Here is a 26,492-nt window from a genome sequence, read left to right on the forward strand (position 1 = left end):
CCCTGATTATATTTTGTCTGCTTTGTTTCATTCACAGTTCGAAGTGTAATCTTTCGTTCAGTTCTTAAAGCTTAGTTAATCTTAGGTTAAGTTATTCTTTTATATTTTGGCTATCTTCTAAGGAGTGACACATATGAGATTGAGTGGCCCGCAAAGGGTACTAATAGCTAAAATGCTCACGCACTCTCATAATTTAAGATCACGCTACCCCATTTCTCATAATCCCTAACTCTCATATAAGATCATGCTGCCTCTCATATAAGATCATGCTACCCTATTGCCCATAATCCCTAAAACTCACATGTAAGATCACGCTACCGTATTTCCCATAATCTCTAAAATTCTCATCATTACATTGGTGTTAGCGGTTGCTCTAATTTCCAGCATTACACTGGTGGCATTAGCGGTGGCAAATTCTGAGCGTTATAGACCGAGTCTGGCATAAATCTTTAATTTCCAAACTGCCCTCTTACGGCTTCTGCCCTTCTATCTGTGCCTTCATCTATTGCTCCCTTTCTCATCTTTCTATAGCTGCTGTTGTAGACGACGACCATTCTTCTCCTAGATCTATCAACAGTGAAGTTCCTCAGGGCTCTGACCTACCACGAACTCTCTTCTTTTTATTCTTTAGTGATCTAATTGTACATCTAACCCTATCCACTCATACGCTGATGATTCCACCCTTCACTTTTCCATCGGTTCCCGCAACGTCCATCTCAGCAGTCACTTCAACAAACAAGGGATGAAGCTATGGCACACCTAATGTCTGACTTGGCTCGTATCACTGACTGGAGTAAAAGTAATCTTGTTTTTAATGCATCAAAGACTCAGTTCTTACATCTATCAACCCGACAAAATCTTCCACATGATTATCCATTCATATTTAATAATATTCAGTTTAATCCTGCATCATCCTTAAACATACTTTAAGTTTCACTGTCTTGGGATTTATCTTGGAAAAATCATATTACACCTCCTGTAAAATTTGCCTCCAAGAGATTAGGTGTACTAAGCCGACTCCGTACCTTCTTCACCCCTACACAGGTTTTATTCACCCCTGTGTAGAGTACAACTCTCATGTATGGGGAGGGTTCCCACATACAGCTCTTCTCAACAAGGTGGAGGCAAATGCTTTTTGTCTCATTAACTCTCCTCTTCTTATTGGCTTATTTAACCTCTGTCTCTTCGTCGCACTGTTGCATCTTTATCTCTTTTCTGTCACTACTTCAATGGTCACTGCTCCTCTGAACTGTCTGCTTGCATCCCTCCACCTCTATGCCGGGCACATAGCACCTGTCTGTCAACAAACTCTCATCCCTTTTCTGTCCAGCTCTTTAACGCAAGAATTAACCGTTACTTCCGATCCTTCATTTATGCAACAGGTCAACTCTGGAAGTCTCTCTCTCTGTGTTTACTACTTCCTATGATCTCCAGTGTTTCAAATGCAGTGTGTCCAGGCATCTCGAAATGAACAGATCTTGAATTTGGCTCTCTTTTGTATTGTTTTTGTTTTTTCTTGGAAGGAACGATTTGCGGGCTCCTGGCTTTTAGTTCTTTCTTGCATTAAAGAAAAAAAAAAATGCTAGACCAGCGTTTCTCAACCAGGGTTCCGCGAGAGGTCGCTAGGGGTTCCCAGAGAAATAGTGATCGTATGTAAATACATTTCTGAGTCATTTTTGTATTTAATTTCATATTTGTAATTTTACTATACACGTGTATCATCGAGTGACTCACTCGCGTACAAGACACATGCACGGTCTCCATCGGTCCTGAATGTACTTCCTGGCGTGCTGGTACAGTCCCTCATTCACCCAAGTTATTTAGTAAATGTTACCCATCATTTAGGGATTTTATATGAATTTTAAAAGTTTAAGTATGTTAATGATTTTGTTAGTTTATGGGAAGTTTCTCTCTCTCTCTCTCTCTCTTCCAAGGTTAGTTCTTCTGTTTGCTGTAATTTGCTTCAGTTTTATTTGTTTAAGTTTTATTTATCAAGTTATTGTAGTAGTACTAGTAGTTATTATCTGTTTTAGTTGTTTGTATGTGTTATATATGATATTGGTTATTTATATTTATTTTTGTGTGTGAATGAAAACCTCTGTATGAGGTCTCTTGAACAAGCAGTTTGATTTCAGTTATTTATTAATTTTTATTTGTTTATTTTTGTGCACTGTCAATAAACTTTAGATATGCGTAAGTTATTATCTTGCTTAAACCAGTTACCCTGAAAAAAATATATTATGTTCTCCTTATGAACTTTAAGACCAGAGAAAGAGACATATTAATATATAGCACTTCTTATATCAGGGTTCCCTGAGACATGAAAATTATTTCAGGGGTTCCATAAGGGTAAAAAGGTTGAGAAACGCTGTGTTAGACTGACCTTACTTTTCTCACCTGCCTGTGCCCCCCGTTCCTCTCACTTCCCCTACCTGCGTGGCTCCCACTTCGCCTCCCCTCATAACCTCCCCGAACACACACACACACACACACAAGCACACACACACACACACACACACACACACACACACACACACACACACACACACACACACACAAGCACACACACACACACACACACACAGCGTTCACTAGCTTTCATCCTGCAAGCGTAGGTTTATTGAAAAATACTACTACTGAAGGTGCGATTATTCAAAGGAGGAAGGCTCAGTATGGCGCGAACTTATTAGGTAAAAGGTAAAACGCATTTTTTTTTTAATGGACGATGGCAAGGGGATGTTTATAGGAGAGCAGAAAGAAAAATGTATTGAAAGAAGGGGAAGGTGTGTGTGTGTGTGTGTGTGTGTGTGTGTGTGTTCGCTGTCGGTAAACAAGAATATTAGTTTACCCAAAGAACTTAGAGTTCACGATCCCAGGGCCTGACACCTTTTTCAAAGCGATTCCTTTTGCTTGTTACACCTGACTGTCCTATAATGTGTTACATAAATCCTTTTATCGTCATGCTCTGCATAAAATACGTACAAAAGAGTTTTAACCAACCATATCCAAAAATACATCGCAGAGGAAAAGGTGCTAGACAGTCTCCATACCTGACAAGAACATCGCCTCACGTGTTGGTGCAGGTACAGATGCACAAGGATTTCCCCCAAGCTGGACAAACATATAGAGAAAAATCGAATCATCAGAAACACACACTGTAAGGGAATTTGAACCGCCTGTGCAGCTGAGAATCGCAATGCTCCAGGCAGGAAGAGTTTTGTGGCTCCTGATTGGCTAGGAATGACGTAATCTCAAACACTGCCCGACTATTGCTAATATTTGTGTATAAACATCTTACTTGTGTTCCTGGGAAAATAATGTTTGGCACTTTATCAAAATCATGAAGAATATTTATAATATGTTCTTCTGATGGTCATAATAACATTGTGAATGTTATATAATAGAAATAACTTACTGCGACCCAACATATGTTTACATAATAATGTCAATGGCAACTCAAATGGCCAGTGCGGGAAAACAAAATTTCCATGCACGACTCCTGAATCATCTCTTTGTCATGCTGTTTATAAATGCTTTTTGTTTATTATTGTTTCACCTATTCGTAAGCTGCTTCATGTTTACTGTGGCATCACCTGCTCGTAATCTCTCTCTCTCTCTCTCTCTCTCTCTCTCTCTCTGGGGGGCGCGATAGCACAGTGGTAGCGCGCTGAGCTTCTGATCGGGAGGTCGCAAGTTCGAGCCTCGCCCGGGCTACCGTTGCCGAGAGGGGTAGCTCCCTCCTGTAACCCCAGCGGGGCTATATGGCCTTAGTTGCCTAGCTCGGGGAATTCATTTCTCTCTCTCTCTCTCTCTCATTTAAGCTTTGATGCCCTTACCCCTCTCCTCTATTTGCGAAAAGTTTACTGGTACGGTTAGAGTATTTACTTGCAGTGCCGTGAACCACACAGCAGGCATGGCTGAACATGGAATTTCCCACCAATGCTGTCCATTTCGTCTGTTTCTGGCATCCAGTTATTACAATCTCCGCTGTCCCCTATAGCTTTGCTTCTTATAAGATATATTAAAGAGGTAGACTATGTTTGTTCCTCTTAATATGAAGATCCTGCCAGTTAACTTTGCTTTTATTATGCCAAATTAACTTTCGAGTTTTTTTCCATTCTTGTGCACACAGCTTTGAACAAGGCATAACTTCTCACCTAGCTTGAAGTACTAGTGTAGTGTTATATTAATCCTTGCAGTTCATAATTGTATTACCATGGGAACAAAAGCGAATTGTTGTGATAAAATCAAAGAATGGACGGCATTATTTATTAAATATTTCAAACTCCTCTAGGAGAGTTGCCAGTTGGTCACGGCAAGTACTGTACTCCTTGTTTATTTCTATAATAAATCATTCACAATATTATCATGTACATCAGACGAACAGATTAAAGTTATTCTTCATGTTTTTGATAAACAGTTGAGTATTTTTTCCCCAGGAACACAAGAGTAAAATGTCTATACACAAATATTAATGATCATCTGGCAGTGTCTGCGATTATGTCATTCCTAGCCAACCAGGAATCGCAAGACACTGCCCACTCGGAGCATTGTGATTCTTAGCTGCATAGGCGGTTCAAATTCATATATATATATATATATATATATATATATATATATATATATAGATAGATAGATAGACAGATAGATAGATATAGATATAAAGATAGATAGATAGAGAGATAGACAGATAGATAGATATAGATATAAAGATAGATAGATAGATACTGTATAGTTGTTAGGTATCTAAATTATCATAATACAGATCATAATAGGTAGCAATATAAATGCATAATCTAAAAGTAACAACTGTAACATGATAGTTAAGCTAGGTGTGGGAACAGGTAATGTGTCTGCAAGATTTAAGCAAAGGAATGCCAGAGATGCACTGGAAGCATTACATACACACAGACACACAAGCTTCTAGAACCCGTACATACGGCCAATACACTACACAAGCCCTCCTAGACGAGAAAGGAGGAATTAGAGAGGGAGAAGGGGGCTAGCTACAAAAGTGAGAGTTGGTCAAGAGAATAGGGGTCCAGCAAGAACTCAACTAGTATATATACGCTCCTGTGTAATGCACACAGTGTTCAACTTAAACTTTCCCTTTGAAGATAATAAACTACAATCAAGACCCAGTTTCCATCTTTAACTTCTCCTGTCACTGACTTTTTTTTGTTTTATGCGAGGAAGAAGGAACCAAAGGCCATGAGCCCGCAGTAACAGTTCCCTCCAAGAGAAAAACAAAATACAATAGAGAGCCAAATTCAAGATCCGATTATTTTGAGATGCCTGGACACTGCGTTTGAAAGACTGGAGATCAGAGGCAGCAGGAAATACAGACAGAGGGAGACAGTTCCAGAGCTGACCTGTTGCATAAATGAAAGACTGGGAGTAACGGTTAACTCTTGCATTAGAGAGTTGGACAGAAAAGGGATGAGAGTTTGCTGCTAGACGGGTGCTACGCGCCCGTTGTAGAGGTGGAGGAATGCAAGCAGACAGTTCAGAGGAGCAGTGACCATTAAAGTAGCGATAGAAAAGAGATAAAGATGCAACAGTGCGGCGAAGAGACAGAGGTTGAAGGGAGTCAGTAAGAGGAGGAGAGTTAATGAGACGAAAAGCCTTTGACTCCACCCTATTGAGAAGAGCTGTATGTGGGGAGCCTCCCCACACATGAGAGTTGTACTCCACACAGGGGCGGATAAAACCCCTATATAGAGTCAACAATTGTGCAGGGGTAAAGAAAGAGCGGAGTCAGCTTAGCACACCAAATCTCTTGGAAGCAGATTTTACAAGAGATGTAATATGATCTTTCCAAGATAAGTCCCGAGTAAATGAAACCCCAAGCATGTTCAAGGATGATGCAGGATTAAGCTGAATATTATTAAACATTAGTGGGTATACCTGTGGAAGATTTTGTCGGGTTGATAGGTGTAAGAACTGAGTCTTAGATGCATTAAAACAACCATATTATTTTTACCCCAGTCAGAGATACGAGCCAAGTCAGACATTAGGTGTGCCATAGCCTCATCCCTTGTTTGTTGAAGTAACTGTTGAAATGGGCGTTGCGGGAACCGAATGGAAAGGTGAAGGGTGGAGTCATCAGCGTATGAGTGGATAGGGTTAGATGTACAGCTTAGAAGATCATTGATGAATAAAAGGAAGAGAGTTGGTGATAGGACAGAGCCCTGAGGAACACCACTGTTGATAGATCTAGGAGAAGAACGATGGCCATCTACAACAGCGGCTATAGAACGACCAGAAAGGAAGCTAGCGATGAAGGCACAGATAGAAGGATAGAAACCGTTGGAGGGCAGTTTGGAAATTAAAGATTTATGCCAGACTCGATCGAAAGCCTTTGAGATGTCAAGTGCAATGGCAAAGCTTTCGCCAAAGTCCCGAAAGGAGGATGACCAGGAGTCTAAATGGTAGGTGAGAAGATCGCCAGTGGAGCGTCCCTGACGGAACCCATACTGACGATCGGAAAGAAGGTTGTGATAAGAAAGATGCCTTAAAATTTTTCTATTGAGAATTGACTAGAAAACTTTTGAAATACAGGACGTTAAAGCAATTGGACGATAGTTGGAGGGTTAGGAGTGGTCACCCTTCTTTGGGACTGGCTGAATGAGAGCAAACTTCCAGCAAGAAGGAAAGGTACAAGTTGACAGACAAAGGCAAAATAGTGTGCCTAGGCAGGATGTAAGCACAGAAGCACAGTTCTTGAGAACAACAGGAGGGACCCCATCAGGCCCATATGCCTTGTTAGTACTGAGGCCAGTGATGGCAGAAAATACATCAACTGAAGAAATTTTAATGTCAGCCATGAGGAGGTCAGAGGGGGGAAGTGATGGAGGAACAGCACCGGAATCGTCTAAGGTGGAATTGGAGGAGAAAGTCTGTGTGAAGAGATCTGCTTTATCAGTAGAAGAAATAACTACAGAACCATCAGAGTAGAAAAGAGGAGGGAAGGATGATGAGGTAAAGTTGTTAGAAAGATTTTTGGCAAGGTGCCAAAAGGAGCGGGAAGAATTCGAGTTGGAGAGTTGACAGCATATTTTAGTATGGATGAAATTATTTTTAGTAGAGCGAAGAACAGACTTAGCACGATTCCAGGCAGAAACGTAAAGATGATGTGATTCAGGGGTGGGTTGGCTCCGGTAACTTTTGTAGGCCCTCTCCTTGTTGCGGACAGCATTAGAACAAGCGTGATTAAACCAAGGCTTTCTTGCGTTAGTCAAAGGATATGAGAAAGGAATGTATGCTTCCATGCCCGAGAGAATAACCTCCGTAATGCACAAGACACACTCAGATGGCTCCCGGCCATGGAAGCAATAATCATTCCAGGGAAAATCAAAGAAGTACTGCCTGAGGGCCTCCCAATCCGCGGCTCCAAAATGCCACAGACGACGTTTCCCTGGAGGGTCCACAGGCCGTACCAGAGTGATAGGACAGGTTAAGGTAATAAGGTTGTGATCGGAGGAGCCCAATGGAGAGAAAAGATTAACAGAGTAAGCAGAAGGATTAGTTGTGAGGAAGAGGTCAAGTATGTTGGAGCTCTCTCCAAGGCGGTCAGGGATACGGGTAGGGTGCTGTACAAGCTGCTCTAGGTCATTAAGGATAGAAAAGACGTAGGCTTGTTCACCAGGTGGATCCGTGAAAGGAGAGGAGAGCCAAAGGTGGTGGTGATCATTGAAATCTCCTAGAATGGAGATTTCAGAGAAAGGAGAAATGGATAGAATGTGTTCCATCATAGAAGTAAGATAGTTGAAGAATTTTTGATAGTCAGTAGAATTAGGGGATAAGTAAACAGCACAGATATATTTAGTCAGAGAATGACAGGAAAGCTGAAGCCAGAGTGTAGAGAATTCAGAAGAATCGAGTTCAGGAACATGAGAAGAAGATAAGTCGTTGCGTATATATACACAACAGCCACCTTTGGCTTTGAAATGGGTATAGAGAAAGTAGGAGGATACAGAAAAGGGTTTGCTGTCAGTTGCCTCAGACAGCTGAGTCTCAGTTAGAAAAAGAAGGTGAGGTTTAGAGGAGGAGAGGTGGTGCTCGACAGAGCGAAAGTTAGAGGAAAGGCCGCGAATGTTGCAGAAATGAAGAAGAAGAGAGTCAGACAGTGGTTCCAGGCACCTCAAGTCGTCACCGGGAGAGGGGCGGATGGTGGGGGCATTTATGGTCCCCCCCCCCTGGGGACTCCGAGGCTTGGTGAAGAGACGCCATTTATTTAAAATTTTGAATAGGAAGTGTAGTGTGTACCGTGCATGTAGTTTGGTGTAGATAGTTAGAGAAATTTGTACTGGAGAGCATGCTGGCCTACTGTCTGTGTAACTGAGACACTGAAAAAGTTCAGCAAAGGGGGATGGTCAGGAACTAGTCCTGAGGGCTGATGAAACGGGAGCTCCAGCACTCCCTGTCATCAGCTTTCCATCCAACTCGGAAGTACTGCCCTGCTCGACTGGTGCTAGAGTCTACTCCCTCACATATTTACTCAGCATTGACTACTATATAATCAATCTTAAACTGATATTATTTTTGGTGGCAGCGGTGGGATTCCTTTGCTTAACTCTTTAAACGCGGATCGTCGTGTTGGCGACGCTCAGCGAAAAGGACATAACGGCGGATCGTCGCATTTGCGATTCTAGTAAATTTTGAATAACCGCGGGCAAGCAGGCTCCAGCTGGTATTGTCTATCAGTACCATCGCCGTTTAGCTACAATTAGCATACTTTACCTTTGTACTACTGACCTCCGCTGTTGCCAAGTATCGCGTTTTTCCCCCGTCCCCCCACCACCACGGCCCGGCCAGCCTGGCTGTGATACATGGCAGCGTTCTGAGTGCTCAGAACTGTAAATCTGCGCTCTCCTCTCACAAGCAGTTTATGCTAATAGGAAACGCTTGTTTCCCCAGTTGTAACACTAGCTTTTTTTCTCACGGTTTGCCTCTGTTTAGCGTCAGTTTACCGCAGGCTTTCAAAGTGACATTATGGCGAGTTCTAGCTCTTCCGAGTCAGTGGAAGCGGCCGACAGGAACGAGAATAAAGTGGCGGGCGTAAAGCAGAATAAAAGGCGTGCCGTAGTGATCTTTTGGGAAGTAATATGATTGAAAATAATGTAGTATACATGTTTTTAGCTGTGAAAATGGAAATGTTTGTTGAGTGACAGGAAGACCGCCGCCGCGGTGCATGTCGGCCGTACGCTCCGTTGATTTTAGCCTTATTTTCAGTGCTTATTGTACAAATACGGATTCCAAACTACCTTTACTTTGTAGTATAAAGTTTACTGTGACAGAACGAGGCTGTGGTAGAGGGGAAACCGGGTTGCAGGAGGTGTGAAAGTGAAGATTTGGTTACCCAAATTTGCAAGTCTCCACAAGTCCTTGGGTAGTCCACGAAGGCTCAACACCTGTCTCTGGAGAAAGCTGAATGTAAGTACTATCTGCCATACCAAGTATAATGTTCTAGGGTTAATCTCTGATTTTTGGCTAATATTTTCCTACAGGTACTCAGACCGCGATACAACCCCGCCACTCGGGGGGGGGTCGACTGTTCACAGCCGCATTTAAGGGGTTAACCCGCTGCATGCTGGCTATTTTTAGCCTTATGGGTCACCTCAGTGCTGGCCATTTTTCGACCTTTTTTTTTTTTTTTTGCTAAAATGATAGATTTTATGTGGAAACAATAAATTTTGTAATTAAAATGCTCACCGAGGCTCGGAAATTAGTTTTATTGAGTCCTGCATACTTGTGTACAGGTATAGCTGCTCTCTCACGCTCACCACATACGTGAGAGAAAGACGTTTTCTATGTAAGGTATACTCTGGTATTTATGCTGGGAAGGCATAGCAATGTTCAGTACACATATCTGATTACTTATTACTTTAGCATCTGTCACATTTTGCGTGTCTTTCTCATTATGAATGCATTATCTTACACTTGCTTGAAGATAGGTACAACTTGACTTCATTATGAAAGGTCCTGGCACTTACAAGAAGGTATTTACAACTTGACTTCACTATATAGTCTTTACACTTACAAGAAAATATTTACGACTTACACTTACATGAAAATATTTACAAAACGCCTTCACTATGTACAGCACTGGGTGAGGCACACAGGCAGAGTGAGGCAGTGCAAGTGTGAGGGGGGGAGCAAGAGAGTGTATGGCCTTGACAGCCTGAGGGATGGTAGAGGAACAGTTACCTTACATGCCTGCCAATTTTTACCCACAAATCTTGAAAAATGCAGTCACAGTGAAGTTTTTTATTTTGAACTGTTTTAAAATAGCACTGGCACTGGCCGCGGAATTATGTCAGACCGTTTTAAAACGGCACTGGCACATGGCAGGTTAAATCTTGTAGACACATTTCCTGTTCCCACACCTTAACTATCATGTTACAGTTGTTACTTTTAGATTACACATTTATATTGCTATCTATTTGATTTCTATTATGATACTGTAGATTCCTAACATAGCAAATATAGGGTTTTCACTTCATTTTTCCAGTTGTTAATTTCATCAGATGGAACTGAAGAGTTGTTTCTTCGACTAAATCCACCACCAAATACAGGATGGTGTCCATAAATAGCGCTCCACTAGAAACTCTTCTGATGCTATCCTGTGTATTCCGGTTACAGCTCATTCTGCTGATATGGGCGTAGATGTAGCAGTGAGAATCAGAAATGAATAAATGATACATGATAGACATTGACAACACTGACTATGGCATTCCTTCAACACACAAAAAAGCTGCTTGCAGAGTGAGCAAGGATCGCCACATATGGACCACCTGATATATATTCACATTAAATATTTATGCCATAGACACAGCATGTTTATACAGATTTTCCCCTTCATTACTAGATGTCTCCATTACCGTGCCCGTAATCAACTGGAGACAGTAAGATGCTCATAGACCCAACAAAAGGTCATGCTCACTTCTCAGTCCCAACTCAGCAATGATCTTTTCTCCTTTAATGTATCATCCTTCGTCATATGTCCCTCCATCTTGCCTTCGGTCTATCTCTGATTCTTTTCCCTGTTGCTCTACTCTTATTCATCATTTTATTTTCATCTGACTCTTCATGTGTTTTACGATCGATGTCGCTTTACCTGTACTTTTCCTGTGGTCATTACCTTAACACTAGCAATAATTCACAGGCAAGTTATAATTTGTAGTCCATCTGTCCTTCAGTCCTTTACTATCTCATCAGGGTCGTTGGAGTCTGGGGTTATGGCACTCTGGACATTTTAGCCCCACCTAACATTCATACTTATGCCTGTATTATCGCTGGGTATGGAGGAGGTATTAAATACAAGGGGAGAACAGTAAGGTGTATGAAGTAAAATAAGTCACTTAGGAAAAGATGTTAGGGAGCTTCCTTAGGGGACAAAAATACAGGCCTGAGACAAGTAAGGCCTAGATCAAGTTGAAATGTCCAGATCTACTAGACCACCAGGCGTCCAGCTGCCGATTGTATGATCACAAGCCAAGGTTTAACTAGAGAAGGTGCATACAGACTACAGCGACTTCTCACCCTAAGTTTTATCTTGATATGTGAACTTGGCCTTTGACCCACATTAAAAGCGATTCACTTCTTCCAACACAATATCTTTATGCCAAATTCATCTTAGTCGGATCATTCATTCATGAGATAATGCAGTGTCCTAAAATTTTTCTGGCCCCATAACCTTTGACCACCTTTGATCTACACCAACATGGAATTGCTCCTTCCCATCCCTCCACACACAGTATAACTGCTAATTCTGAACCAGGTCGGATCAGGAAATGAGGAAATAAGTTAACAAACATACATTCATTCATTCGTACATACATTTATCTATCTATTGCCAGACCCCTTAATCCCGTAAGGGGTGGCCACAAACAAATCGCCTCCATGTTGCCCTGTCCCCCTCTATTTCATTGCCCTGCTCCCAGCTTACACCCCGCTCTCTCATATACCTCTCCACTCCAACCCTTCATCTCATCCTTGGCCTCCCCCTCCCTCTCCCCCCCTCCACCTCTTCTCGTCAGTCTCTCACTCTCTATCCCCTCCACATGGCCAAACCACCTCACTGTGTTTCTCCTAACATTTCCTATCACATCCACATCCACACCACAGTGCTCCTTCACTTCCTCATTTGTCAGTCCGTGTTTCCATGTGACTCTACATGCTCCTTTCAAATAACTCATTACCACTGCTCTCACTCTTGACTTGTGTCCCTCCAACAAGGTCCAAGCTTCACTTCCATACGTTAGAGCTGGTATCAAAATACTGTCATGTAGTAACTTTTTACACTTCCATCCTCATTTCCCCGTTTCTTATCAATGTTTTCCAGCAACCACTCTTCCTTGTTGTACCCTTTCAAGCACTTCACCCTCTATACTTCCATCCTTACTTATCACACTACCCAAGTACTTAAACGCACTCACATTATCCGTTTCCTCCTCATCCAACCTCAAGGTACATTCACTGACTTCACTTCTCTCTAAGACCATAACTTTACTCTTCCCTGCATTCACCTTTAGATTCCGTTTCTTACACACTCTCCCAAACTCATCCACCAAGCCTTGCAACTCCCCTTCGTCTTCACTAAACAACACAGTATCATCTGCAAACAACAGTACAGGGAGTTTCCAAACACTGCCCTCTCTCACTAGGGCTGATCCAACATCCACTGCCCTACCTTGTACCTCTTTTATTACACCATGCATATACAATGAAGACATGACACATCCTTGCTTCAATCCAGCCTTCAAATAGAAAAATTCACCCAGTTCACTATCCACACACACTGCAGCCTTAGCACCCTCACACATACTCTTCACGGCCTTCAGCAACTTCCCATCTACTCCATATATTCTTAATACTTTCCACAATCCTTGTCTATCCACCCCATCATATGTTTTCTCCAAATCCATGAAGGCTGCAGACAACTTCTTTCCCTTCTCTAGAAACTTTTCCACCAAAGATCTAAGGATGAATATCTGATCTACACAACCTCTTCCCTTCCTAAAACCTCCCTGTTCTTCTCCAACTAATTCCTGTTATTTCCCTAACTCTGTCAATAAGTATCCTACCATATACTTTTCCTATTACGCTAAGAAGACAAATGCCCCTATGATTACCACACACTTCTTTTTCCCTTTTCCTTTGTACAAGGGAATAATTATACCTGACTTCCAATCCTCCGGGACTCTACCTTCCTCCCGGGCTAGTCTGCACATCTTCCACATCCATTGTACTACTACGAGTATCTCTCCCCCATGCTTCAGCATTTCAATACACAATCCATCAATTACTGGGGCTTTCCTCATTTTAACTTTCTTCATTGCTTCCACAACTTCCATCTTACTGATTTCTCCCGCTCTTCTTGCATCTCTCCTTCTCCCAGCCATTCCCCAGCCACTTATATTCGCATTACACTCATTCTCTATGCACAAGAATTCTTTAAAGCGTTCTCTCCATCTCCATCATACATACATACATATATACATATATACATACAAACATACATATATACAGGATATATACATAGTAAACGAGTCATTACAACTGCTACCCGTTCAGCATTGCCAATAGTATGATTGTACTGTATACTCAGTTTACTGCACATTGATATCTGAAACCTCGGGGTGGTCCGGGTACGTGCTGCTGTTGCTGATGTAAAACTGTGTTAAGATGTCAACCTGTCAGTGCAAAGCTGTAAGTGTAGGTTGTATCACACACTTTTTTTAAAGCTATGATTCCTTACAAAATGAGCAGACGGGTTAAGCATGTGGAAGTAACTGAGGAAGGAATCATTAGCTGAAGATGTGTTGTTATTTATTAACAAAAAAAGTAGATTAAACATATAAGTGAGCTTCCAAACTCTCAGCCGTCTTACACCCCACCATGTCCACCCGTCTTAAGTCTTACAGTTCAGTCCATATGTCTGTCTTAAGTGAATACGGTAATGAGAGAGAGAGAGAGAGAGAGAGAGAGAGAGTCTGGGAAGAAAGTCAGTAAGCGGAGAGAAATTTGAATTACTGTACACTATATAAAATGAGTTGATAGCGACAGGGAAGTAGGAGCAAATGAGTCTGGAAGTTGGGGGAGGGGGGGTATTGCAAATTGAGGAAAAGTCTTGAAGGAGATAAAAAGTGTGGATGAGATCGGTAAGTGGTTGCGATGAATTAAGATGGACGACAGGAAAAAAAAACTGATGGAGTTGTGGGGAGGTGCATTATTGATTTATTTCTTTTTAAATATATTTCTTAAGCATCACTCGCACACCTATGCCTTATTTTTGGAACGAAGAGTTCTCGACAACAAATTCAGTGTGAAGGGTGGAAGGAGAGGAAAGGAAGGCTGGGAGTGATTGAAGGAAAGGAAGGCTGGCGGTGAACGAAGGAAAGGAAGACTGGCAGTGAATGAAGGAAAGGAAGGCTAGTAGTGAATGAAGGCAAGGAAGGCTGGCAGTTATTGAAGGAAAGGAAGGCTGGCAGTTATTGAAGGAAAGGAAGGCTGAGAGTGAATGAAGGAAAGGAAGGCTGGCAGTGAATGAAGGAAAGGAAGGCTGGCAGTGAATGAAGGAAAGAATGGTTGGCAATGAATGAAGGATAAGAACGGGGTGTGGAAGGGGGAGGGAGGAAAAAATATTAATGTTGCGAGTTTGCTTTCGAATGATAAATGAGAGATAGGGGAAGGAAGGAGACAAAGCTGAGGATATGAGGAAAAGCCACACAAGGGAAGAGAGAGAGAGAGAGAGAGACAGAGACAGAGACAGACAGACAGACAGACAGACAGACAGACAGAGACAGACAGACAGACAGACAGACAGAGAGTTGAGGGAATATACAGAGCAGAAATGAGGAGAGTAACAATGTAAAATATATGCAGGAAACAGAATAAAATATAGTGAGGAAAAGAGGATTATAAAGAGAATGCAAGGGAGACGAAAAAAGCAGTCATGAGTGCAAGGAGGTGGCTGATGAGAAAGTGGGTTGAGCAGAGTCGAATATTTACGAGGAAGTGCAAAAATCATCGAAAGGATAATATTATCATACACCGAGCAAAAATTCAGGAGACTTGGAAGTGACATTCTGAAATCTGAAGCAACTAGAATAGGACTATGTAGAGTGGCGAAACGTGAGAGCAGGGAAGAGGTAGTCTGAGTAATGTTAATCTGGAAAACAATATTTATGTATATCTCCTGACTGAAGAGATCCATTTAATCATACATGGACTGGATGCTCACAGGAAGACAAATAGTAGGGAAGGAACCTGCAAGACTGAGAGAGAGATATATATATGGTGTTCGTCGATTACAAGGAATTAATATGATAATGTACACAGGGAAACATTATGATGTGGAAGGAAAACTGTTAAACGATGTAAAGAATTTCAGTGAGGGTTTCAAAGCATTCTTTGTCAAAAATATAAGCTGGTTTTCTCTCCTGAATCTTTCTCGTTACTGTATTCTTAGATGCTTACATGAGACGCAGTTAGTAAAGTGCATTATTTTCATCCACAAATCGATGACAATATGCACCTAAGCCCACTACACCTCATTCAAGGGCGGTATTCTGGTGCGGATAGGAAACTTACTAACACCTCTTCCTTACCAGTTGGTTTCTGATTCTGTTCCTTTACTATATTCTTGTGTTGCTCATGAAAGATATAAGAAGCAAAAAAAAGTGAATGTTAATTGGTTGTTTGACAAATAAATCATTGAGGAAAAGGTGCCACGGTGCCTCCTGACCCGACAAGAACACGGGCCCAAGTCTAAAGCTCGTACTCTCGTCGTATAAGGAAGCTTCCTAACATCTCGTCCTTAATGAATTTTTTCTGGATACGTCTGTTTATTATCCCTTTCAACTTTATTTATGCAGAGTTTGGCGATATGGGAAGGATTCATGCAACGCACAAGAGGGCAGTAATGTAATACAAAAAAAATCACTTAGGAAACAGGGTTAGGAAGTCTCCTTATCCGATGAAAATACAGGCTCAAGTGGCAGTGAATTCTGCGGTGATAAACAAGCAGGCAAGGCGAAATGAATTTAGTATATCGCTGCACATGGTAGGGGATTGCTTAAGCGAAAGGCTGGATGTCAGTGTTTGAGAGAGGTAGGGATGTATCAAACTAGGATGGTGGAAAGTGAATAAAACTGGTGATGAATGGTGAATGACGAAAAAATACAACTTGTATGTATGTATGTATTTAGTACTGCTTCATAACAGAAAACTTAGGAGAAAAATGGATTACTTGCTATGCGCATACCGGGCAATATTCCCTAAAGTGAAAAAAAAAAAATGAATATTGAAAGAACAGTTACGAAAGTTACCGTATCAAACTCAATAAATAAATATCTCCACAAATGAAAGCTAGTTGAGAGAGAGAGAGAGAGAGAGAGAGACAGACAGACAGACAGAGAGAGAGAGAGAGAGAGACAGACAGACAGAGACAGACAGACAGACAGAGAGGTGAATCTCCCAACAGTTAGTGAGGTGCCCACTTCCCGGTAGCTAATAATAGCTTAGTGGTTCTTAATTGACGAGTAATTAGTCGTGAATGCCTGTTAAATTGCGATGTTGGAGACTTTCAGCCTCCTCTCCACCCCGTCACACACACACACACACACACACACACACACACAAAGAGAGAGAGAAGCTATGTTATTATACTTTCAGGACCAGAAAATAATAACTAGTAATCAGAACCCAGTACGATAATATTTCAGAATGTTCCGTCTTCGATTCAGGCAGTACAACACACACACACACAAAAGTAGGATATAAGTCACGAAGAAATGGGCACTAGGAAGTAAAGTCACGAGGAGATGGACACTAAGAAATAGTCACGAGGAAATAGACACTAGTTAATAAACTCACCAAGAAGTAGACACTAGAAAATAAAGTCACGAGGAAACAGACGCCAGAAAATAAAGACACGAGGAAACAGACACTAGAAAATAAAGTCACGAGGAAAAAGACACTATGAAACAAATACAAGAGGAAATAGATATTAGGAAGTAGACACTAAGAGATAAAGACAGTGGGAAATCAAGAAACTTGAAAATCGACACTAGGAAATACTCTAGAAAATAAGGCACAGGAAAATAGACACTGGGAAGTGAAGACTCTTGGAAACAAAGACATTTACTGATTGCTTTTGTTTTACATCAGCCTAATCCTTATATTTCTTTTTGTTTAATAACAGAACAGAGGAAGGAAAAACAAATAAATACAAAAAAAAAATTCATACACCAGATACTGGCGTCCTCCATTCATAAAATATCTGTAACAGTTGGACTTGAACAGCTGTAGGTTGATGTTCGGGGGGAAACAACTCCGGGGAAGCGAGTTCCAGAGAGATGCAGTTCGGGGAATAAAAGAATTTTGATAGGCAGAAGTTCTGCAATATGGCTGTGTGACATTTCAGTCATGAACGCTACCAGATGCCGGTGTAGCACGAGGGAAGGCATGGAGAGGCGGCACAATGAAGGCAACTTCGTCTGAGCATTTGCCATAAAAATATCTGTAAAATAATGCATGGGAGGCAACATTCCTTCTTACGCGTAGGGTAGGTAGTTTATAATAGCAAGGTTATTAATAATTCCAACAACTTTGTTCTGAATTTTGTCTAGTTGTTTAAGGCAACCTCTCCACATCTATTCCACAAGGGTGAACAATATTCAAGCCAGGAGAACACATGACTCTTATAAATTACAGAGAACTGCACGTCAGTGAAGAAGTTATGGATTCTGTATAATAATCCAAGTTCCTTTGCAGTGGTTTTATCACGTGTTCTGACATGAGAGGTCCAGCTGAGGACAAGTGAGACACCGAGAATTTCAGTACTTTTGGAGATGGGAATATTAGTAGCACTGATGGTAATATACGAATCTGGCAATATCTCTCTGTTAGTAAATTATATACATTTCGTTTTACTAGGATTAAACGAGACAAGTTTTTTTTGTCCTCATGCATTGATCGTAGATTAAACATGGTTTATGGACATGGCTGTATTGAGCTGAGAGTTAGAAATATTAGACTTTATAAATGGGTTTTTGGGTGTGAATGAACTGTAAAATGTTGAGTCATCTGCATATGAGTGGATGGGATTGTGGGTGACAGATAAGAGATCATTAGTATGAACCAGCAACAGGGTTGACTCCAGAACTGACCCCTGTGTCACGCCGGCATTAACTGAGTGGAAATTGGAATGTACATCATATACTTTTACTCTTACTTTTCTGTCGCTGAGATATGAGGAAAGCAGAGAAACAAAAGACGTTAGTCCATAGCAAGGGAGTTTGCACAGCAGGGAACGGTGCCACACTCTGTCAAAAGCTTTACAAATATCAAAGGCTAATGCATGAGTTTCTCCATGTAGGTAGATTGATTTGATGGATGGTTTGAGTCAGAGATTGAGTATGTCAATGGTGGATCTTTTGTGGCGAAAACCATATTGTCTATCACTAATTAAGCTGTTGGATTCAAGATGCATACCTATGTGCTTATTAATTTAAATTTCAAATACTTTACCAAGAGTAGCTGTGACAGCTATTGGTCTGTAATCAGGGTGGTTAGAGGAACATCCTTTCTTTGGAACTGGATGGATATTGGCTTTTTTCCATGAATTAGGGAATGAAGAAGTACGTATGTATAGTCTGAATAATATAGCTAGAATAGAGGCAAGTGCTGTAGAATACTCTTTCAAAACAATTGGAGGAATTCCGTCTGGGCCTGGAGCTTTGTTGACTGGTAAATTGTCTAGGATGGATTTTACGTGTCTCGTCTGGATTTTAAGTGGAACAATTTCGGGAGAGTCAAGTTCTAGTACTCGGATGTTTTGGCTGACTTCCTCCATGGTAGAATTTCTGGCAAATGGACTGGCAAAGATATTCGCTTTCCCCCGCGGGTCATTCGTAATGTTACCATCTGAAGATTTTAGTGGGGGAATGGATGATGACTTATTAAAGTTATCACTGAAAGAATTGAGAGTTGACCAGAATATTTTATTGTCATTAGGGTTGTTAAGTAGTTTTGATGCTTGATTTTGATGAAAGTTTGATTTAGTGAGATTTATTACAGCTTTTGCATGGTTTCTAGCAATTTTAAATTGACAGAGTGATTCAGATGTTTTTGATTTTAAGTAAGAGTTTGGGCCACTGCTTTGGCACAGTTGCTATCAAACCATTTTAAAGAGTTCGATCTTCTAGTGAACTGTTGACTTGGTATGAATAAATCCATACCAGCTAGTATAAAGTTGTAAATGTGGGACTGGGTAGAACTGACATCACTAGAGAAGAAAGATTGCCATGGAATGTTTGCAAGATAATTTCTAAATCTATCCCACTTTGCCCTATCAAAGTGCCATTGGGTCACCCTGACAGGTTCAGAATGGGGAGGTTGGGGGGGAGGGCTAACTAATGAGGTTTTGAATTGATTGTGGTCAGAGGTTCCAAGTGGTGACAGTACTTCTATCCTGTATTGATCTGGATTATTTGTCAGGAACAGATCCAAAAGATAGGCATTATGGTCAGGATTATCTGGTATTCTGGCTGGTTGCTCTACTAGCTGGGTGAGCTTAAACGATTCTGCAAACAGCTTGCACTCTAGACCAGCTTTTTCAGTCCTGGCAGAAAGCAATAACCATTCAACATTATGTACATTACTATCACCGAAAATGGTAATTTCGGTGCTAAGGGCAAGGTTAAGGTTACTCAACTGTGTGGATATGGATTCAACTACACCGGGTTCTGAAGAAACATTGAGGGAGCTATAGACTACACAGATATATTTGGTAATATTTAGATATTTGTTTTAATCACTGAGTAATCAAAATTAGTTGAAGTGAAGATTAAAACAGTGTCAAATGCATATTTAGATTAGATATAACAACAGGTGCCGCCCTTGTTACGGAACTTTGTGAGGAGATGGCAATCAGGGTAACAAAATGGGGATATCTTGGTAGAGGGTGAGATTTGTGGTTCTGTGAGGAACCACACCAGAGGCGATATGGACTGTAGGAAAAAGTGAACTGAATATTGATTGGTGCTGAGACCACGGATATTGGTGAAGAATAAGGCCGCACCTGCACTTCTCCCCTGAGGAGCATGTATGGAATTTGCAACAGTCACTGCCGGCATAGTTGCTTGATGGCGACCGGGAGGACCCTGTGTTGCCAGCCCCACCCTGAATCTCTCTCTCTCTCTCTCTCTCTCTCCTTCAGGAGCTGTCTATCATGGGCCAACTAGCCTACTGCAATGTCTCTCCCTCAGGAGCTGCTTATCATGGGCCAACTAGCCTACTGCAATTATCCTCTCTCTCTCTCTCTCTCTCTCTCTCTCTCTCTGTCTCAAAGCAAATAGAATACTTAAGTAACTGCCATCCACCATCATTTTCTTGCAGCGTTTAAAGAAATATATATCATTACTAAATGCATTCATTATTCAAATCCTATGTTCAGCATAGTACGAGAAATGAAAATACTTTTTCCGTTGAATGATTTTTTTTTTTTTTTCAACCACACATCCGTGAATGAAATTTACTGAAAGCTGGTTTTATGAATTATATTTCATTGTTTGTGAATTCGCTTAATGCGTTACAAGCCGAAACTTAATTAATTTCCTATGCTAATAATAAGTATTCATAGCTTTTGATATTTCCAGAAAACATTGCACACACACACATTCGCACACTCACACATATACTAGGCGGAGTAATGGACTTATGCAAAACTACCATGGCGTTCTCCTGGCAAAAACTTTGTAAATAATGTCTCCAGTGATTAAAAATAAAATACCTGCCGCCGCCGGACCACCCACCCTGCCACCCCCCACCCCAACACCAAGCCACTACCACACCACCACCCCAGGAGGACACCACGGCGGGGCTATTGACCTGGAACAAGAGGGTCACCGGGGCACCCCTGTCCTGAGTCCCTCTTCCCCGCAACTGGCCCAACACCAGGTAAGAAGGAAGAGGCAATGACCCTGCGAGCAGGGCAGCCTTCACCAGGGTCGGGGTGGGACTGATCTAGAGTCAGTCCCATGGAACACCGCGGTACGGCGACTGTACGTGCCGGGGAAGGAGCGGCCACTGTACGCCCTTCAGTTGTCTCCCCCCTGTGACTCCGCCATCACGGCCACTGTATGTGAGAGGGAAGGAGCGGCCACTGTACGCCCTTCGGTCACAGCCACCTCTGGGGATGGCCTTGGAGCATTAGTTATTGAACACGCTACGACTGGCAAAGGCAGGAGTAGTGGAGCCAAAATCACGGCCACTGTACATGACGGGGAGGGAGCGGCCACTGTACGGCCCTCATCCACTACCTCCTTCTTCTACGGGAGTAACACCGCGCTCACGGCCACTGTACGTGACAGGGAAGGAGCGGCCACCGTATGCCCTTCAGCTGCGGGCCCTAGGAGTCACGGAACCACCAACATGGACACTGTACGTGTGGGGGAAGGAGATGCCACTGTACACCCTTCATTCATGACTTCGATGGTCCTCCCGAAGCAGGAGGTCCCTTGCGCTTTCGACCCTTTACCTCTTGGCTGAGTGGGAAGCCCTTTGTTGTCTCCTTCCATGAGTGGTTCCCCGGAGGTGCTGCCGGAGTGGTGGCGTGGCCCGATCCCGGTCCTGCCACCTACCCCTGGGAGGTCCCTGCCCCTGACAGACGTCTGATGGAGAAGGCGCCGCAGTTCACCCCTGACAGCACCCCACCCTGCAGGCAGCTGCAGCCCCCGGACCACCAGGTCTGACCAGCAGGCTCCAGACCAGGGGCAACTCGGGCTCCCTCTCTCCCCGGAGTCGGAGGCGACAGGCCCGCCTCCTGCAGGTGTTCGGCCCTAGTCCCGAGGGCCAACTCCCAGGTCAAGGCCCCCAAACTGGAGGGCCTCCCTGCAGCCCACTGACGAGGCTCCAGTACAAGGGCCTTCTCCCAGGTCGAGGCCCCCAGACAGGAGGGCCTCCCTGTACACCCCCGACGACAAAGGCCCAGGTGATGATGCCCCGACGGGCAGTGCGTTGCCCCCTACAGGAAGTCTTCCCAATAAGGCCTCCTCTCATGCCCGGGCGCCTCATCAAGATAAACCCAGGAAACAAGAGTATGTAGTGATCTCGATGCCTCTTGTGCCGCGAACCGCCGAGACGGGAGTGTGTAGTGACAGTAACAAAGTGAGGGCCAGAACAATATAAGTGACTAAGTTGCAAGTGACACACTGAGAAACGATACCCCGGCAGATTGGAAAATACTAATAAATACAGATAGAGTAACATAGAAATAGTGGGTCAAGACCAGTGGTGCGTGGGAAAACCAAAGACCTGTGAACAAGTGTTACCGCGACTAAATGACTTTCCCGAGTGTCACGACTTGCACCCTGAACACTTATAGTAATATTCACTCCCCTGACCCTTGGCCCTTCCCACCCCTAGTGCATCAGGATTAATATATAAAATATGAATTCTGCCTATAAACAGAATACGGGTGTCGTGTATTCATTATTTATTATTCATGTGTAAGTGAAGAATACTACATCCTGAGTGTAACCGTGTACATTTATATTGAAGGCTAACTCTGTGTCCCTGTCCAAAACATATCCAGTGTCTCTCTGTTCTATATTGTAACGGTGTACGAATTAAGACAATAGATGTGTTAAGGTATACTGCCTGGTTTTTATGTCCTGTTCCTTCGTGGGTGCTTTACTTCCGGTTCGGAAAGAGGACCCCGCTCAGTCGCAGGCGTTTTTAGGACGAGAGGTTGGACTAAAAACACCCAGCATAACACTGGTGGCCAGCGGTGGTTCTGGATTCAATCAAAGCATGGAGGAACAATAGGGAACTCTTGCACAATGGCAGCCAAACCTCACATCCAATTGCCAAGGGTCAACCTGGAACAATATGACATTGATGAATACTTGGATATGGTCAAACCCCTTCTAGATATCGGGTTCAACACCGACAGAGAAAAAATAGCTGTCACACTACCCTACCTGGGCAAATAATCACCAGTCACAACAAAAATTGTCCCAGAATTGACATGGAACCAATTTTCACACATCGTGAAACAGGCTGTCATGCCTTCTCTGGGCAGAGTTGTTGCCCACTCACAACTCGACGCTCTCATCTACGACGGTAACCTAGACGACACTTTCATCCAGGCACGGCGCCTCATCAGCGCCGCTTATCCCGAGGCAACCACAAACATTCGGGATCAGCACACTTTTAACGCCCTGCTGAGAGTTCTCTCAAGCACAGTCAGGGAGCACTTCATTATCTATGACCCCTCTGGGAACATGGATCGTGACCTACATCTCATCCGACACCTCCTCGCCGCCCGTCCCATACCACAACCTATCCACGCAATGAGCAAATTCCCTAACACCAAGACCCCACCACCAAAAACAAAGCCGTCGCCCCACCAGCCCACCATGGAGCCGTCAACTAGCGTTCCCAGGGCCCACCCACAGAAAAAACGCCTCAACCCCAGGGACCAGGGCAAGCTCATCTCAATTGACCCATGGGAATTTACGGCCTGTAGTTGCACCTGTCCCCTGCACGACATCAGGGAGCAGCTCAAGGCAAGCAGATGCAGGACCCTCACACATGGGCGCAGAAAGGTATCCTCCCTGGAGGACTACGCTCCACAAGACGACGCTCCACCCCTAGTCTACCCAGGACCAGATGACGAGGAACACGACAAAGAAGACAATACTCAGCAGATGGATTTTTAGGTCCACCCCTGCACCTCCCCACAGTGGCTGGGGCCACTTCACATTAGTACAGACCCCCAGTCTATGACAAAATACGCCTGAATGGGGTCAAGGCTAGACTACTGGTGGATACGGGAGCTGCCAGGTCATGCCTGTACTCACACTTCTACTCCCGCCACAGTTCCGCTTTTGGCCCCCTTCTCCCCACCTCAGCCAACCTCGTAGATGCGGGGGATGGCCCCCTGCCCATTCGTGGGGAAACCCTGGCCCTGCGGACCGACAGTTACCAACAAGCATCCACCAATCACCCCTTCATCATATTCAACTCCACCTGCCGTGAGTATGACGGATACCTAGGGCTGGACCTCTTACAAAAACTTCACACCAATATCGACTGTCACCAATGCCGCCTCCACTTTAGTCCAGCCCTCACCAACCATCAAAAAAAAAAAAAAACAACACCACCACCCATACACACCGCACACACACACACACACACACACACACCCTGACAATCATCCTCCCCAACCCATCTGTATATGCAACTCCACTCCAACTTCACCCAACACCTCACTTCCTCACTCTCCATCATTATATTCCTCCCCACCTATACCGGCCCCCTCTCAATCTTCCCTGCCACTATCGCCTCCACTGTCACCATCCCACCCCACCACGAAGCTTGGATAGAACTAAACAGACCCTCCGGTACCTCCATCCTCTTCTCCCCCTCCTTACCAGCCGGACCCCTCTCATCCTGTTTAGTATCCCCCACCTTCTTTCCACCCCATGCCCGAGCAATCCGTATCGCGAACCTCACTGCAACACCACTGACCCTACCACAAGGACTTATCATAGGCAACACGGAAGAAGCAGAGCCATGTCAAGCACCACCCTCTAACCACCCCACTCTACCTATCATGCCTCCGCACCTGTCCCCCTCCCAAACTAACAGCCTCCGACAATTACTCCTGGACTTTCAAGATCTTTTTTCATCTGGCCCAGCAGACCTTGGCCACACCACTTATCTCAGCCACGAGATACACACAACCGGACCACCCATTTGCCAACCATCATGCCGCAAAAACCCTAAGCAACGTGCAGAAGACCGGCAGGTCCAGGACATGCTCGATGCCAGTGTCATTTCCAACTCCACCAGCCCGTGGTCCTCCCCCGTCGTGCTCTTGAGAAAAAAAGACAGAACCATGCTGCTCTGTGTTGACTGCCACAGAGTCAATAATGTCATCATCAAGGACGCCACACCCCTACCCAGAATTGATGACTCCCTCGACTCCCTACACGGCTCAACATGGTTCTCCACCCTAGACCTGCAATCAGGATACTGGCAGGTCCCCGTTCACCCAGACGACAAACAAAAGACAGCCTTCTCAACCTCAAATGGGAAACACTACGAGTTTAAAGTCCTCCCCTTCGGACTCTACAACGCCCCAGCTACATTCTCCCGCCTCATAGAATCCGTCCTGAGCTGTCTGACCTGGGAAAAATGCCTGGTCTATCTACATGACGTCATAGTCTTCAGTCACACCTGGGCCGCCTACCTCCACCACCTCAAACTAGTGTTCCTATGAATACACCAGGCTGGACTCAAACCGTCGAAATGCGTCCTAGCTGAGCGATCCGTCTCTTTCCTAGGACACGTGATCGGAGCCGAGGGCATCTCACCTGACCCCGAAAAACTACGTGCGATAGCCGACATCTCTCTAACTTGAGACGTCCACAAAACCAGGGCCTTCCTAGGCCTAACTTCATATTACAGATGTTTTGCTAAAGGTTTCGCCAACATTGCCAAACCACTCGATGACCTTACAAAAAAGGGCGAACCATTTGTGTGGACAGAACCAAAGAAGGCCGCTTTCAACAACGTCAAATCAAAACTTATCTCAGCCCCCATTGTAGTTTTCCCAGGCTACAACCTTCCATTTCGTCTGAACACCGACGTTTCCCTCATAGACATAGGGGCTGTCCTCGCTCAAGTACAACACGGCCGCGAACACATCATTGCCTGTGCCAGCCGCAACCTAAATCAAGCTGAATGGAATTACGCGGCCACCAAACGCGAGTGCTTTCGGAATCATCTGGGCTCTAGAATACTTCCATTCGTATATCTCTGGCACCCACGTAGTCATCATCATGGACCACCAATCACTCCAATGGCTACGCCAGTCCAATACCAACAATGCCCAACTCATCCGATGGCAAGAGGCACTAGAAGAATTTGACTTTGAGATATCATACCGGCCAGGGAAGTTAAACATCAACGCCGATGCCCTTTCCCGCCAACCCATCAATGCTATTTGCCCAAAACCAGACCTAATTCAAATGTGGAGAGATAAACAATGCCCTACCTGGATCCCGCTGCGCACGTTCGCCAAACTTCACCAACACGGCGATCACCTGTTCAGTTCAGACTGCCACATCATCCTCGACCCTACCACTGCACACGATGCCATGTTACACCTTCACGCCAACAATAGCATCCACCTCGGGACGAAGAGACTTTTACAAGTTTTCAACAACATGTATTGGACAGCAAACCCATCCCCCATTGCTAAAAACATTATCCAAGCATGCCGTGCCTGTGCCTTAGGTAAAGACATCACTCGCACACCCGGCCCTTCAGGCAAACTAACTGCACAAAAACTGTGGCAGTTGCTCTCTCTCGACGTTGTCAGCCCCCTCACACCTAAAGCGGGATACAAATACATCATCACATTTGTGGATGTTTACTCAAAGTTCATCATCGCTTGCCCCTCCAAAGACAAC

This window comes from Coenobita brevimanus, chromosome 49 (assembly GCF_032717465.1).
Source record: "Coenobita brevimanus isolate Jiangsu-jjx chromosome 49, ASM3271746v2, whole genome shotgun sequence".
Taxonomy (NCBI): domain Eukaryota; kingdom Metazoa; phylum Arthropoda; class Malacostraca; order Decapoda; family Coenobitidae; genus Coenobita; species Coenobita brevimanus.